The sequence below is a fragment of the Bubalus kerabau genome, chromosome 9 (assembly GCF_029407905.1).
Source record: "Bubalus kerabau isolate K-KA32 ecotype Philippines breed swamp buffalo chromosome 9, PCC_UOA_SB_1v2, whole genome shotgun sequence".
Classification (NCBI taxonomy): domain Eukaryota; kingdom Metazoa; phylum Chordata; class Mammalia; order Artiodactyla; family Bovidae; genus Bubalus; species Bubalus kerabau.
In genome coordinates, this window is record NC_073632.1 from 88361767 (window position 1) to 88378542 (window position 16776).

General features: G+C 39.4%; 1 protein-coding gene across 15 annotated transcripts in view; it reads right to left on the minus strand.

Moving 5' to 3' along the window:
• Positions 1-16776, minus strand: part of HIVEP2 (HIVEP zinc finger 2) — a 218602-nt gene that overhangs the window by 84099 nt on the left and 117727 nt on the right. For 13 of the 15 annotated variants that reach the window (XM_055535788.1, XM_055535785.1, XM_055535797.1 and 10 more), the window contains one exon: positions 12012-12124. The exons of the other annotated variants lie outside the window; for them this stretch is intronic. The gene's annotated coding sequence lies outside the window, so the exon portion shown is untranslated. The remainder of the gene's footprint in view (positions 1-12011; positions 12125-16776) is intronic. 15 annotated transcript variants of the gene reach the window in all.

Here is a 16776-nt window from a genome sequence, read left to right on the forward strand (position 1 = left end):
CCATGTTATATCTGACCTCAAAACATGAATATATGCTGAAAATGAAGGTCTTGTTTTCTTATGCATCACCAAGCTGATAATAAAACAAGTCCTGCCAGACACAAACCTATTAGCTACAGTTGCCAGTTGGAAAAAGAGCAGAAAATTATTAAAATGAGGCAAGGAGGGGTAATTAAAAAGAGTAAAAAGAGAAAGAATTAGCTGGCAAGGAACATATCACTAACATTCTCAGGTTTACTGTGCCCTAGGAGACCAGACTAAGTCAGACTTAATGACTGCTGGTTGTAAAGATCTTGTCGTGTTTCAGAAGGTAGATAGTGACCCTACGTTTGGAGGAATTTCCTGAGGACATTTCTATGGCGACACAAAAAAGCTTATTGACCCTATCTAGCCCAAGGCTTTTGATAAGACAGAGGAAAAGCAGCCTGATTAATCATCCTGCTGACTGAATTCTTAAGGAAAAGAAATTCCAATTTTCCTGTAGTAGGTAAAGTCTGATGAGAACACACGACAGTTTCTCTAGAAGTTCTGACAAGTCCCACAACCATTAATCGAATAGAGCTGGACTACTGCATTGTAGCAAGTTGAACCCATTTTAGGATTTACAATGTCAGAAAGTCAGCTTTGAGTGGTAAAATCAGGAGTATACAATACTCACCTCATAAATGTACTTCTATCAAGCTGTGGGATTCCCTAGTAGCACAGAAGGTAAAGCATCTGCCTGCAATGCAGGAGACCCAGGTTTGATCCCTGGGTTGGGAAGATCCCCTGAAGGAGGAAATGGCAACCTGCTCCAGTATTCTTGCCTGGAGAATGCCATGGACAGAGGTGCCTGGCGGGCTACAGTCCATGGGGTTGGTCACAAAGAGTCAGACATGACTGAGTGACTAACACACACTAATATTAATAAAACAGGGAAACCTACTTCTATTGGCTAGTTTCCCATAAGAAGGATGTACTGTATTTAAAATGTTACATTTTTTCCCCCTCTACTCAGTTACATTTCCCAGCACTCAGCTCAAGACACGATAGGAAGTTGGTAAACCTTTATTGATTGAGTGATCAAGTGGGTGAATGGATAAATGAATGAATGAATGATAATTAACACACACCATTTGAGGGGTGAAGAAGCAATTGCTTCTTGCTCCACTCTACTACTCCTTTTAAATTCTCTCCTTTCGTTCCTTTCAAATTACAGGATGGCCTGATACAATTTAAAATTCCCCTCTGTAGTAATATGAGAGCCTCTGCGAAAATTCTTTTATTGTGTTCAATTTACTGTACTAATTGATTTTTTAAAACTCCACTAAACATAACCTTGACACAATGTCATCCCTTCACATTCTATAGTAATGTGTTACTCCTTTAATTTTTTCTCTATCACTGTTCCTAAATGCTGTCCCCATTACCTCCTACTAGATGACTACGTTCCTGTCCTGTTTTCTCAGGGTGGATGTGACACAACATGCCTGTAAGTGACGGTATGTTTTGTCTGTTTACTGGCACATGAATATCTTGAAGGACAGGAAAAGAACCGGTGTGTGTGCGTATGTGTCTCTGTGTGCGTGCACTTCCCTGGATTGTTCTCTGTCGAAATCTCCTTCCACTTGGGAAAAGCGCCAAGGAGAGCCCGAGGACTTCCCTGACCTCGAGCCAAGGGTGTGGCAAATGCGCGCACCCTAACCAGCTGGGTGCTTAAAAGGAAGGGGTGGGAAGAAGGAAGTGAGGAAGGGAGGCTGGGAGTCAGTGTTGAAATCTCCGACCTGTGAGAAAATCATCTAGGAATCCAAGACGCTTGCAATGTACAATTAGCAAAGACTTCTCAGGAGTAGGTGGCTCAGATGGTAAGGAATCTGCCTGCAGTGTGGGAGACCCAGGTTCCATCCCTGGGTCGGGAAGATCGCCTGGAGAAGGGGATGGCAACCCACTCCAGTATTCTTGCCTGGAGAATCCCATGGACGGAGGAGCCTGGCCGGCTATAGTACGTGGGGTCACAAAGGGTCAAAACGACTGAGCTACTAAACCGCTCAGGATTAACACATTCTCAAGGGGGTACCTCGAAGACCACCTGGTGCAATCAGATCTACTGTTTCTGTAAACTTGACCTGTCAAGGATAAAGCACTGAGGAAAGCTCAGTCTAGAGTTTACTTCTATCTTCAAGATTGCTGTTGATGTTCAGTCGCTCAGTCATGTCCAGCTCTTTGAGACCCTATGGACAGCAGCATGCCAGGCTTCCCTGTCCTTTGCTTTCTCCTGGAATTTGCTCAAACTCATGTCCATTGAGTCAGTGTTACTATCTAACCATCTCTTCCTCTGCTGTTCCCTTCTCCTCTTGCCCTCAATCTTTCCCAGCTTCAGAGTCTTTTCCAGAGTCAGCTCTTCCCATCAGGTGGCCAAAGTACTGGGGCTTCAAGACTAGGAATAACCTTCAGAATATTTCCTTCCCTACTCAACTGAGTTAGTCGCTCAGTCATGTCCGACTCTTTGTGAGACCATGGACTGTATGTAGCGCATCAGACTCCTCGGTCCATGGAATTCTCCAGGCAAGAATACTGGAGTGGGTAGCCACTTCCTTCTCCAGGGGATCTTCCCAACCCCCAGACTGAACCCAGGTATCCTGCATTGCAAGCGGATTCTGTACCATCCGAGCCACCAGGCTAGTCTCTATCCAACTGAAACCTCTTCAAAAAACCACTCCTAATCCTGAAATTGCTGAATGCAGGGGCCCTTCCTTAGATAACATTGTTACCGCTCTGCAGTACTGTGAGCACTGTGGGACCACTCCTTAAACACAGAGCTCCCAGCTCAGAATCTGACATACCAGGGGCAATAAGTAAGAGCTCCTCTGTCTGTAAGGTTCTTCCCCCTCAGCTTCTTTGATACTTGTCTCACTTAGTTTTTCCCACTATGTTTCTGAGACCTAAAATAGCTTGGATTCCTCTATCTGATCTTTCAGGCCCAAGTGTCCTCTCCCCTAGATGTTTCTCCACTTTTCCAGCATCAAAATTAACACAAGCACCACTCTCTCATATCTCCTGTGATCACACTAATCATGATCTGCTTTGGATTTTAGTTGAGTACATTTATCTCCCCAATCAAATTTTCAGCCATTCAGAGACAGCAGCTTTCTCATTTTCCTTAGTACATAACTCTAGCACGGAGTACAACGTCTTGCATATGACTTTGGTTTTCCACAGATGTTGACTGGATTCAAAAACTGCCTAAAGTTGTTGAATGGAATTTTTAACTCTTTCCTCTTTTCTACTCATCATGTAGGCAATCATGTGCGAAACCTATAGACAAATAATTGTACCATCTCTCCCATCTGGGCCCTCCTTTGTATTCTTATTATCACCAACTTAGTTCAGAAATTTATTACCTCTCATGGAGACAATTCCAATGGCTCTTTAACTTGTTGACCTCCAAGTTTTCTACCTCTTACCTACGAGGTGAGGTATATTTCAAAAATATAACCCAATCACATCATACCTTAGCTCAAAAGTAGTTCCTTAATGTCTACCAAACTGATGTGCTAATTACTCACTGAAAGCCTTCTATACTCTCTAAATCTCTAGGTATCTCTCTTTCCTCTTCTTTCACGTCTCTTCACTTACCAATGTTGTGTTCCAAACACACCAAGCTACTTTTCGTTCCAATGACATCCACATTATACATCCCAACTTTTTGCCTATGTCGTTATAATTCTCTCCATCTGTCAAAACCTTGCCCATCTTAAAAGCCTTCCTCAGGGAACAGTTCTTGATCTCCAAACTCTTCCCTCCCTGTTCCCATGAAAAAATGCATGTGATTTCTTTCTCCCCTGAATTTGCAACAAATTTTATTTATACATTTCTGAGGGTGCTACTTAGGCCTTCTTATATCCAAGTCATGTATTTACTAATCTTGTCCCTCTTTTAGGTGTATAAACAACTTAAAGACTAAAATGAAGACTTACTCATCATTGTAGTCCTCCAACCACCAGAACACTAAATTGCATATGGCAGAAATGCCATAAATATTCATTGAATTTAACCGAATTAAAGCTCTTATAAATAGCCAAAAAAGTTCAGGTTCCATGTAAGGAGGATGGAGGCTCAAGCCAACTTAGTGTTGGCGTCTGTTATGATTGGTGTTCTCAAAATTTCCACTTAAGGCTGATGACAGGCTCAAGCTCTGCTACAGTCAATGAATAATTTATTTGTGCAAAAAACATTCTGTTAATGGAAATCTTTTTATGGCTCAAGATCTAAAATATATTTACTGCCCTTTGGTTATTAAATGTTTGCTTTAATCATTAGTACACAAGGTAATGACAAATTATAATTACAGGATCATTATATGCTTTTAAACTGATTGAATCAAGAATATCTCTGCTGAAATTCAGAAACTCCTCAGTGGATGGGGATGGGAGTGTATTACACTGGGACCAGCTGGCTCTCTGCTACCGCCAAATTTAAGAGCCTAAGGATGTTATTGTTAGAAATACCACCAATTGAGAGAACAACTTTTGATTCGAATGGCTAATACACACTGATTTGAATGGTTAATACACTTCGAGTTTAGTGCTCAAGTAAAAATGCCCCTGCTTCCCTGAACTAGACTGTCTCAGTTGAATGCCTCAAGCAAAGGGAAGAGGAAGTGCCTGTGTTTTTGCATTCCCTTGATTTTCCAACCTGCACGAAAGTGTTCCTTTGCTGTGCTATTTCAGCAAGTCGTAAGGTGACAATGTTCATGCTTGTCAAAAGGAGAGGACAACTATATTTTTCCCAAATGTTTTTATTTTAGGAGGCTGAAAGGTACACTTCTGGCTGCTGTGAGTACTCGGACAAGTACACATGTTCCTGGAGAGATGAATTTGTGGGGGATTTTGGCAGGGGTAAGGTTGAGAAAACCTAAAACCATCCTCAGCTCTTGGGAAATATTTAAGGAGCTGGAAGAACAGCAAAAAGAGGAAGAAAACTCAAGTCTTCCAATGATTTCCTGTTTCCAGCTATAATTCCTCGTGGGTAAAAAAAAAAGTCAAGTAGTAGAAAGTACATGTTTTTATCTACTTTTATCTCAAACTCATCTGGTACACAAATTCATCATCCTACAGCCCAAGCCAGCTTCTGGATTCACTTCCCTTTTTCTATTAAAAATCCTATTCAAACTCAAAGCCCAGTGTCATCACTGACAGCTTCTTCCTGCTCCCCGCCCCCGGAAGCACATGTGCACGCACACACACACACACACCTCCTACATCCAATCAGGCAGCCCTATATGGGCCTCCTGCACATCCTCTCTCATCTTGTCTGTGTCCTGTCCACCCGTTGATTTACAATATTGCTGTCACTGCAATTCAGGCCCTCAACACCTATCTGAGCCTCCACTGCACAAAGTCAGATCAAAGGTGCTTTGGGCACAACTGTCACATTTTCATAGGTCAGGTCTAGGCACTGTGCCCTTGGGCATTGGGTGTATGGACTCCAGGGACAATTCTCAGAAGCAGTCACTTGTGGAGGCATCAGCAGAGTCTTAAAGGAAATACTTTGAGCTGAAAGTAGCCACAAAGGCATGAGGATGCAGAACCAAGAAGTGAGAAGCTAAAGAAAAGACTGGAGGAAGTTAAGTCAGAATTCCAGCACAGGGTAGTATAGCCATGCTAGATGGAGTGTAATCTATACAAATAAAAACACTGAATCACTATGCTGTACACCCAAAACGAAGGCAATATTGTAAATCAACTATACTTTGATACAATAAAAAAGAAAGAATTCCTTGAACCTGGGATTTAAGTGTTCACTAAGGTTTTCTTAACAGTGCTTTCATCTGTGATGTATGTGTGGGAGGCGAGGGAAAGGGCATAACAGGAGGTGACAGCTTCTTGTGTGAATTAATGTTAAGTGCTGCCTAAGAGGCTTTCAGGGACTCTTGCACCCACTCACCCCACCCTCACCTCTACCCCCACGCCATCCAACACAACCCAGCCTGATTCAGTTTCCTAAAGTGCAGCTCTGATGACATCACTCTGGCTAAAAAATTTTCAGGGGCTTCCCAGCAACGCAGGCCCAGTTAAATGCACATCCTTAGTGCTAAGCCTGTGACGGCTATGCTCCACATTCACAGCACAGCTACACCTGTACTTCTAGGAAGCCTCCAAACACAGCCCACCGTTATTTTATCTCAGTAAGTCTTTGCGGAGATCAATTATTTTTGTTCTCATGGTCAAGACAGGGACAATAAAATACCTTTGTAGGAGAATGTATGGAGTTTTGTTTTGTTTGCGGCTGGAGGGGGGGTTTGTTATTTTACTTCAAGACAAATTTTTTGCATTTGAAAAGATCACCTACAAAGCATATAAATCTGTTCATGGCTCTCTGCTCAGGGGCTTTCCTGGTGTCTCATATGGTAAAGAATCTGCCTGAAATGAGGGAGACCCAGGTTCGATCCCTGGCTGGGGAAGATCCCCTGGAGAAGGGGCATGGCAACCCACTCCAGTATTCTTGCCTGGAGAATTCTATGACAGAGGAGTCTGGCAAGCTATAATCCATGGTGTCGCAAAGAGTCAGACACGACTGAGCAACTCATACACACAAAGACTTACTAATTCATCTCCCTACTATGATTAAAATTAAATCTGTGCCTAGGTACCAATCTGAAGCTCCCGAAATGAATCTTAGATGAAAGCTCATAATCAAATGTTTTCATTAAATTCAACACTTATTTATGGAATATCTACTACTTTTTTTCAACCACTATTTTTAAGGCTGAAGAGGACACCAATGAAATAAAGATGCAGTCTTTGCCTTCAAGCAGCTTACAGAGTGGCAGGTGTGATAAAAGTCCTACAGGTATCACTTTACTAAAAAGCACAAACACAAAAATATATACAAAAACATGACAGGAGAAAAATACAAAGTATTAATGGGACTCCAGGGTTTCTCAGCTGGTTCAGTGGTAAAGAATCTGCCTGAAATGCAGGAGAATTAGGAGATGCAGTTTCAATCCCTGGGTTGGGAAGATCCCTTAGAGAAGGAAATGGCAACCCACTCCAATATTCATGCCTGGGAAACCCCATGAACAGAGGAGCCTGATTGGCTACAGTCCATGGGGTAGCAAAAGAGTAGGACACCACTGAATGATTAAACGACAACAACAAGGAGTTTCAGAGAGAAGAGATAAAGCATGAAGATCTCCCTAGTGGGTGATGCTCTCCAATATCCAATCTAGTAATTCACAGTGAAAACTGTAACTGCCAAAAGAACCAGAATTCCAAAAGCCATTCTTAATCTACAAGGATGTTGCCTGGAGTCTATGAGATTCTCAGAACAAGGGAGTGATTGGTGAATTTCACAGTATCATCAAGGAAGTAAAGGTGCATTGCCTTCACGATTCCTTAAAACTGTGAGATCTGGTTCTTCCCCCAACCTCCAATATGGCATCTACTCACACGTTTCATGCTAAACAGAATATACAGATGATATCAACAAATCTCTGGTATTTGAACACTCCCAGCACACAGCACAGCGCAGTCAACCAGACTGGTGACCTGGCATCGAATGACATGCTGTCTGAAGTTGGGAGAACCAGGATTGAATCCTGCTTTTATGACTCACGAATGCTGTGACTTGGAGCAAATCATTCCACTGTAACCCCCAGAGCCTCCGTTTCCTCACACACAAAATTAAATGTAAGTAGTAGCCACACAATAGCTCTTGATTTAAGTGAGATCATCCAACGTGGAAGCCACTGGCAAACTGTAAAGCATTACACAAATAATTATTCAGGCTATCCTAGAAAAGGCATATGACTACTCAGTTCCATTGTGCAGGTTCTCTGTGGCCAATACAAGAGAAGGGGTCCTGCCACACACAGCCATCCTACATTGCAAGTTAAAGGAAGGGGCAGAAAGGAGAGGCAGGAGGGAGTACCATGAAACGAGAGAAAATAAGAGAAAATCAGTCAGTCTTCCAAATAGCTATAGAATGTTCGAGGAACAAAATGTGCTCTGCTCAGACTACTGGTTTAATTAATCTTGCTGATGATGAATAAATGAAGGGTAAGGGACTGAATGTATGAATGAATCTAGGCATAGTCCAGTGACGTGCTTGAAAAACAAAGCAGGAAGACTGAAATTTTATACAAGAGGTTAAAAAATAATTTTGAAAAAGTGAAATTCTGTAGCCCGAGAAGCTAACAGTAATGAGCTCCACTCACACAGACTGTAATGACCAAACAAACCACAGTCTGTGGAAGAGTTTATAAGTCCATAGGTTTCATATCGGTTTAGTAAAACTCTCTTCAGCTAACTTAAAACATAAAGGACCCAACAGAACTGTAGGCATCTGAAAAACCTATAAAAATGGCTCCAATTAAAGTAAATATTCTGAAGGCCACAACACATTGAAGTTCATAAGGTTTGCTCCGAATTATATGTAATAGCAGGAAAAGCTGTATCAAACCATAGAGAACAGAGTGCAAACCTTATTTGAAACCTCATCAAATCTTTATGTATATGCATGCATGCTCAGCCATGTACGACTCTCTGCGACCCCATCGACTGTAGCCAACCAGGCTCCTCTGTCCATGGAATTTTCCAGGCAAGAATACTGGCGTGGGTTGCCATTTCCCACTCCAAAGGATCACTCCAATCCAGGGATCGAACCCAGGTCTCCTGCATTGCAGGCAGATTCTTTACCATCTGAGCCACCAGGAAAAATGTGTCTAAATAAAATGGATTAAAAATCTTCCGTTTTATTTTCCATATTGGTATAAGTAATGACAAAAATAACTATAAAAACATATAAAGGAGCAGATGGATGGATGAAAACTGAGTCTGGGGAAATCAGAAAATATAGCAATTTCTACAGGAAATAGAATTACATAGTTTGGATTTTCTAATTCAAAGTAGGATTTTGATAACTTCTGACTCTGAAAATTACTATCATAACTGTAGAATTCTCAACAAATTAATTACTTCTCTGAAATCCGATTTCCTCAAATGAATATAGAATCCTTTATTCTTACTTTTCAGAGATGAAGCAGCTATAGCAAAAAACCTGACTCTGCAGAACATATTTGGTGAATGCTAACAATTTTCACCCTCCGTCTTATCTTTCCTTAGCTTAAAGAAGACATACTACTTATATAATTCTGAAATAATTGCATTCAATGCAATGAGAGCATATAACTCTGTGCACCTGATTTAAAGGTCTATATAGTCCAGCTACTAGTACCTGAAAATGAATAAGGTCAAGATCAGTCAAAAGCACTGGCTTCTTGAAGGACAATGGCAGGACATGAAAAGTCACATTATTATAAAGTAATTTGTATTTATTATCTTTTTACAAAAAATATCATAAAAGGAAGACCATCCTAATGATGACAGTTTTCTTTTTTTATCATGTAAAATTTTATCATGCAAACTTTCCCTTTTTATTTACCCTGTTTTCTATTACTAGCAATTTTGAGTGGGGGAAAATGGACACATTTTAAAAATTTATTATTTGGAAAAAAAAAAAAAATCCTTGCTTGAGTCAATGGACAAGACCAGGCTCACAGATAAAGTGATTGACAGCTTGCTGATAATGTCATATATGGCATGAAAAAAGCTGACCGGTTTCATATGCTGTGCTTCTTACCAAAACAAGCATTTGTTTTTATGGAGTATTTCAAAAAGTATTTGGTTTAATGGAGAAGAAGTACTCATCTCTGTGAGCTATGTCCACAATGACAGGCTAAAGAATCAGTCATGTGATTAATAAAATATAATTACTGTTACGTTTAAACCGTGATTGTGACTTAACCACCGTGAATCACCATTGTTATTATTATTACTAGTTACTGAGTCTCTACCACCTGCCAAGAGTTTAATCCTCCTGTAACCTTACGAATTATGTCCTTATGTAACTCAAAAGAAAAATTATTTTAAAACGCAGTGACTGACTTAACCAAAGATCTGACTTAACCAAGGTGCTCAGAATTCACAGTGAGATAAGCAGGAAGGCCAACGTCCATTCTCACGAGGCACTTACAGAACAGTTTCCTAAACATAATTTAAATTAGGTCCCACCAACCAAATTTAACTGTTATACTCTGGGCTACTTTGGGAATAACTGTATAAGTCAATCCTTGTGAGCAGATGGAAAATGAAATGTGGCAGACAAAGACATTTAAGTGAGTAGTTCAGAGTATCAATTTTCATCTTCCATTATGGCTACTGAAGAAATTAAGGTTTTGCTTTTGAAACTTCTTTACCATTTCTCTTCCTGATGGGTTTTTCATCTGCTTAGCTGTTGTTGTTGTTGTTGTTCAGTGACTAAGTCGTGTCCGACTCTTTGTGACCCCATGAATGGCAGTACGCTAGGCTCCCCTGTCCTCCACAGTCTCCCAGAGTTCGCTCAAATTCATGTCCACTGAGTTACCCTAAAAAATTTCCCAAATGTACCATGTGCCCATAACAGTAAAAACTTGGTCACAGATGAATCTTGGGTCCATGAACCCATTCAAGCCACATGAAAAGGTTCCCTGGGTTTCCACACTTAATATCTCTGCACTCACTGGATGCTCAAAAGCTATACAAACAAATCAAGTTCCAGGAAGGTTGCCAAAGGAAGATTATTCTAGACAAAGCTGAAGCAATTGTTAGCAATGCATAATCCGCATTCGACAGTATCCCTGAAAAACCCCCTGACCCATCACGTCTGAAGATGCCCACAGGTAAAGCAGACACTGTTAGTTTGGTTTTGAAGTCTGTTCCCTGAATGGTTAGACACTTTCTTCTCATTTACCATCATTCATCAGATTTTTAAATACCTTCAGTTTATCCAGAGGAAAATTAAGTACCAGGCTGCACAATTTAGAATCATGAATAAAACACAGAATTTCAGAAAGTCAAATCTTGTGACCTGGACTAGGAATACAAAATTTTCTCCACATTTTCTGTTACTGTATAAACAGTAAGCATTTGCCCGGTTAAAACAAAAATTACCAAACCCTAAAACCAGTATTGTTTAGATTTCTGACTTTAAAAATCTGTTTGACAGAGCAGGCTTTCCTATACTGACATCTTAACAGTAACAAAAGTCCTGTTCCCGCTAAATTTTGGCTTGGCAGCCCCAAAATTTGCCAAAAGCCTAAACTTCCTGGTTAAGAATTCTGTACCTTAAGAGCATTCTGAAGTAACACAGTGCAACAAGGAAGCTGGATTAAGCAAGTCCTTCAGATTGCTATTCTTATCACAGAAACCAAGCCTTCTGCAAAACGAGAATAAGGAGAGTTACTAATTTACTCAGGGGGTTCCCAGGTGGTGCAGTAGTAAAGAATCTGCTTGCCAATGCAGAAGACACAGGTTCAATCCCTGGGTTGGGAAAATGTTCCTTGTAGCAGGGGACCCCAACCACCCTCCCTGCACCCCTGGGCCACACAGCAGGAGGTGTGTGGAGGGCAGGCAGGTGAGCGAAGCTTCATCTGTATTTACAGCTGCTCCCCATCACTAGCATTACTGCCTGAGGCCTGCATCCTGTCAGATAAGCAACAGTATTGAATTCTCAGAGAAGCTCAAACCCTACTGCTCTTGAGTCATCCTGAAACCACCATCCCCTGCCCTCAGTCTGTAGAAACACTGTCTTCCACCAAACCAGTGCCTGGTGCCAAAAGGGTTGGGGACTGCTGCCTGATACCTTAGATTTGAATCTGATACGATACAGTACCGAATATCTCACTAAAAGTAAAATCTGATATTCTCACATTACCTCAGATTGCAACAAGCAAATAATGATTAGAACAGTAAATGAAAGGATCTGGTTTCAAACTATAAATGACAACATTTTCTAATCTTCTCATCTTTCTCATCAGGTTGGTTCTGCTGATGTGGTGAAGTTCATTTAGATAGCATCCTAGACATCTTTCACAGGTTTTGAGGGCCTCAAATTATGAGTGTCAAAATTTCACATAAAGCTTAATATCTGGCTTGAGATCATTTCAATAATTTTGAAATCAAACCACATAGAAAGTACTTGACTCAACTTACCCAGTGGCTAAACGTTAAAGAATTGGTCAAAGAATGTTCCAAACAAATCAATTCACTTAATTTTTCAAGTAGATCCAATTACTGTTGTCTTTTAAAAAATCCAAAGACTCCACCTATTGAGGAAAGAGAAAAAAACACAACAAAGTATAGCATTTAAACCAGAGGAGCATTATATGATCTATATATTAGTAACATGGAAATCAAACCAAGATTATTATTATTATATATTCTAAGTTACTGTGCTACTTAAAACTGTAAAACAACAAAAGCATCTGGCAACTAGATTAAATTTTCCAGTTTGAAAATAAAAAGAATGTTCAGGCACAGAAAAAGCAATAAAATAACAATGTGTGAGAGCAGAAGAGTTTATTTTGAGTACTGATTGGCACACAGAAGTGATGACTATATAATGTCAGTTACGATATGTAAAATTAGAGATGAGGAAAAGATGTAACTGACTACTTTGGAATTCTATTCATTGATTCTTATTAATTTACTGATGCAATGAAAATGTGGAGGTTGCAGTTCTTTATAGCAGGTAAGTCCTAGTTATAGGCAATCTCTCTTGAGGAATATAAATGAATACCCAGATAGATCATTTGGGAGAATTCACTAGCATAAATTTCCAAATCATTCTTAGACTGTTACACCCTGTCTCCCACAGAAAGTGTTTACTAAAGACCCATAAACAGCTTGATTACGGTTCATAAGTAATATCAGTTAATTCTATTCATCTTACCCATAGATGTGTATTTTCTGAAGCTCAAATATTAACTTGCTATCTTAGCTTCAAGAGAAAGTTTGACAGAAGGCAAAGCTATATCTCAATTGACGAGAACCTAAGATAAATGGGAATCTGGGAGGCTAGGCAGAAGAGTGAGAAAATTGGACAGCTTCTAGCTACTTCTGAATCAGGTCCTCCCAGGGTAGATTAAGTAACTTTAAAGTTCTAGGACATAAGACCCAACTATATTCCAATGAAAGTTAAAAACCTATTGCAAGGTCATAAATATATAATTTTTATAATGCAATTTGGAATTAACCACATACTGTCACTCCCCAAGTCCCACTACACATATTGTTAACAGAAAAATTGAGTTACCTCAGTTGTAAAAAAAAAAAAAGGTTTAAATAGATTTGTTACCCACTATTTGAAGATAGATGTTCCAACAAAACAAAACAAAATTGTTCCTGCTAATGGAGAAGACAAATAGTAATAATAATACTACGTAGAAATCCCCAGTAGCCATGGGAAATATGTTTTCACTTCCAAGACAACCAATGTCTAGATGCTAGTCTTGCTGCCATTCAAGAAATAGTTATCTAGGAAACTCATGTGGATATGGTCCTCATTAATGGTGATAAATAGCCTTAATTATTATTCTAGGGTTCTTGCCATAACTATGACAAGACAAATGTCAAATAGTTTGGTTATTTTAATTACACTGGACCATTACATTGTTTAGGTTTAGAGCACCTAAACAATGAACTGCAAAATGGTACAATGCACATAATTTTCACATTGAGTATCTAAGAGCTGTGCAATATTTTTTTGGCACTTTTCCAGGCCCTTTATGAAAGAGTTAGTTATACAAAGGTGCTTTCAAACAATGTTCAGTAGCTAGCGTCCTATCATCTCTGGGTTCTTACACGATGGTTTTGTGCTATCATACTGTTTAGGCTAGTAGCTTTCTAGGAAAAATCTAGGGCACTGCCCATCATGATACAGAATGACTTGAAGACCCTAAGAATCCTTTCCTCATTAATGCTTCAGTGTATAATGTGAAACTGACCTGTACAAGTGTCTAGATCTACCACTGCTCTGTTCATTATTTAGATGAAATATTGTTTTCTTAAATTATGTATTCATAGTTCTTGCTTCACTTCTTGCATCATTTCATGGTTGGCCATCAAGCCAGAATCTTATTTAGGTTTTTCATTCACAATATAGCAAGTATGCTCTAGTTTCAAACTAACTAGGACTCTCTGAGTGGTCAGTGATTTCGAATTATTTAGGAATTTTTCAGCATGAGTGCTCCCTACCAGGCTTCAAAAGCAGTAAGTACAAAATATATTAATTATATGTATGGATGATTTAGTCAAATGATTGCCATAATTTACACAGAAGGTACAGATATGTTGCCTGTGTTAACAAGTGAGCCCCATGTTTGCAAACCACGATACAACATTCCCTAGAAACGTTCATTTCCTTAGAAATGACTAACAACTGAGAGATGATGGTTGATTCCCTGTAATTCTTACACCCTGCAGTAGTACCTATCTAAAATAACTTTGTAACCTGATGAAAGCAGTTGAATCTACACCTCCTTACATTCATTTTGTTTTTATTGCCTGCCTTACCACACTAGGAAAAAAGGGAAACAAGACCAAAAATAAAAAACAACCCCACCTCAGTCAGTGGTATTTGGGCTCCATCAGAAAATCTAAATACATTTGAACTTTGTATTTCTGTCAAGTATGTGGTCTAAACAATAAAGTAATTTATCATTAGCTAATATTTGATTGCGCTTGTCACCAATTGGCCTAGTTTAGTCATTTTTGTGTAATAAATCCATATATCTACAATGCTGGATTAGAGTGCCTTTCTCTGGTTGAATGGTTCCCCATGTAATAGACAGGAACCATGCTCCCTGAATTGACCAGGCTACTCTAAGAACACTTCAGCTGTCCAAGCTGTTGCCACAGTGAACACAGTAAATTACTCTCTCAGGAGCATGGAAAACTACCCTTGAAGAGAATGAAGGGTACCTTGGAGTCAGTTTGTGAACTGTAATGTCTTCACAGCCCTGTGCTATGGATTAGTGGTCATGGAGATTCCTCCTTGCACTGAGGACGAGGGTGAGGCCCAGAAGGTTGCAGACACTTGTCCTGGGCCACTGCTGGTAAGGAGGTCTCCTGACTACTCTTCCACCATTTTCCCCTTTACGTCACAGAGCTTCTTTGCTTTCCGTAAGCAAAAGTCCAATAATCTTGACCAGGAGCTTACTTCTCAATTTAGGAAGAGAAGATAATGGGCGCAAAGTGAGCGAGAAGGCCCACAGATGCCGCAGGTGTCACACCACCTCTTGAGCATAGTTATAGTCAAACTACTCCTTTAAAACTTAATAAAAAACTGGCCAAGAAGAATAGAGAGACTGAGAATACCTTGAGACTCTTACATACCCAAGATATTTGGGCATATTTTGGCAGAGCTCCAGAATAACATTTAGAAAGCAGTGTCCTAACAGCCAGAGTTATTAGCACAGCTGCCTTACTGGGTCATAAATATTATTTTTCCTTATAAATACATAACAACATCGAAGACGTTTTCAACCAGAGAAGCACCCTTAATCCTACCACGCAAACGCAATCATAGTCATTAAAAAAAAAAAAATCTAATCCAGTATTTATTTGCCCCCATGCAACCCGCTTCAGTAGTCTTGCCTGGGAAATCCCATGGACAGAGGAGCCTGGAGGGCTTACCATCCATCGGGTCCCAAAAGAATTGAACAGGACTTAGCAACTAAACGATAACAACAAAGCATATTTTCACAAAGATGCTCTCATAACACTCTCATGCATCTCACGCATAATTACGCATTCTTTTTTTTTCATTTAACATTTCATAAACACAGTCTATATTTCCACATAAGTCACAAAGTTCACATTTTCATCAGCCATACAGTATTCCATCAGTACAGTTCAGTTGAGTTGCTCAGTCGTGACCGACTCTTTGTGACCCCATGGACTGCAGCACACCAGGCTTCCCTGTTCATCACCGGATCTTGCTCAAACTCATGTCTATCGAGTAGGACATGACATCACGGTCCATAGGGTTTGCATACTTACTTAGCCATTTCCTTAATCATTCCTATATGTGGGAGTATTTTAAATATTCTCATTTGCTTTTTTTTAAAAAATTTTTAACACCAAAAACATTTTGTATTGGGTTATAGTCCATTAATGATGCTGTGATAATTTCAGGTGACAGTGAAGGCACTCAGCCATACATACATCTCATTTACTTTTAGCACTAGAAACACAACGTTCCCCTTAAAACATTAACAAAAATGCAATTATTAAATCAAAGGGTATGAATATTTTATGGCCTTCATACAAAAGCCTTATGGATGTGAAGAGATTGAAATGACCTACAAAGTCACCAGCAACATATGAGCATTCTACTTTCACCAAACCTCCTCACCATGGCATGTGATTAATTTTTTTTGATTTATTTAATATAAAATGGCATTTCAGAGTTACTTTTCTATTTTAATGGAACTCATAATTAATCTCATATTTTAAGACAATTTTATTATTTCAACTTTAATATAAAATTTAATATAATTCTATTCATATAATTTGACTATTTTTAAGTTCTATGTTTTATATGAATTTAAATGGTCTTCAATATAATAAATACATTAATTGTCTACAAATTGTCCTGTAAGTTTATTGTTGGATATTCACCAGTTAATATGTCTGGCGTGTATTTGGATTCTTAGTGTGAGGTATATATTCAAAGATTTTTGACAAATCCCAGGCTCCCATAATCCTGCTTACTAAGCTTGGTGTGTTATACTTTACGTATAGATTGTATTATTATGGGTTCGTTTCTGGCTTCCTCAATCTGTTACCTTGATCTACATATTTAAAAGGGAATGTTTGTTCACACCTAGCAAGTGATATGTGATTGGCATTGAGCAATATAGTTTTCATGTGCATTATTGCATGAACTTGTGTGTGTGTGCATTAGGTAATTTTA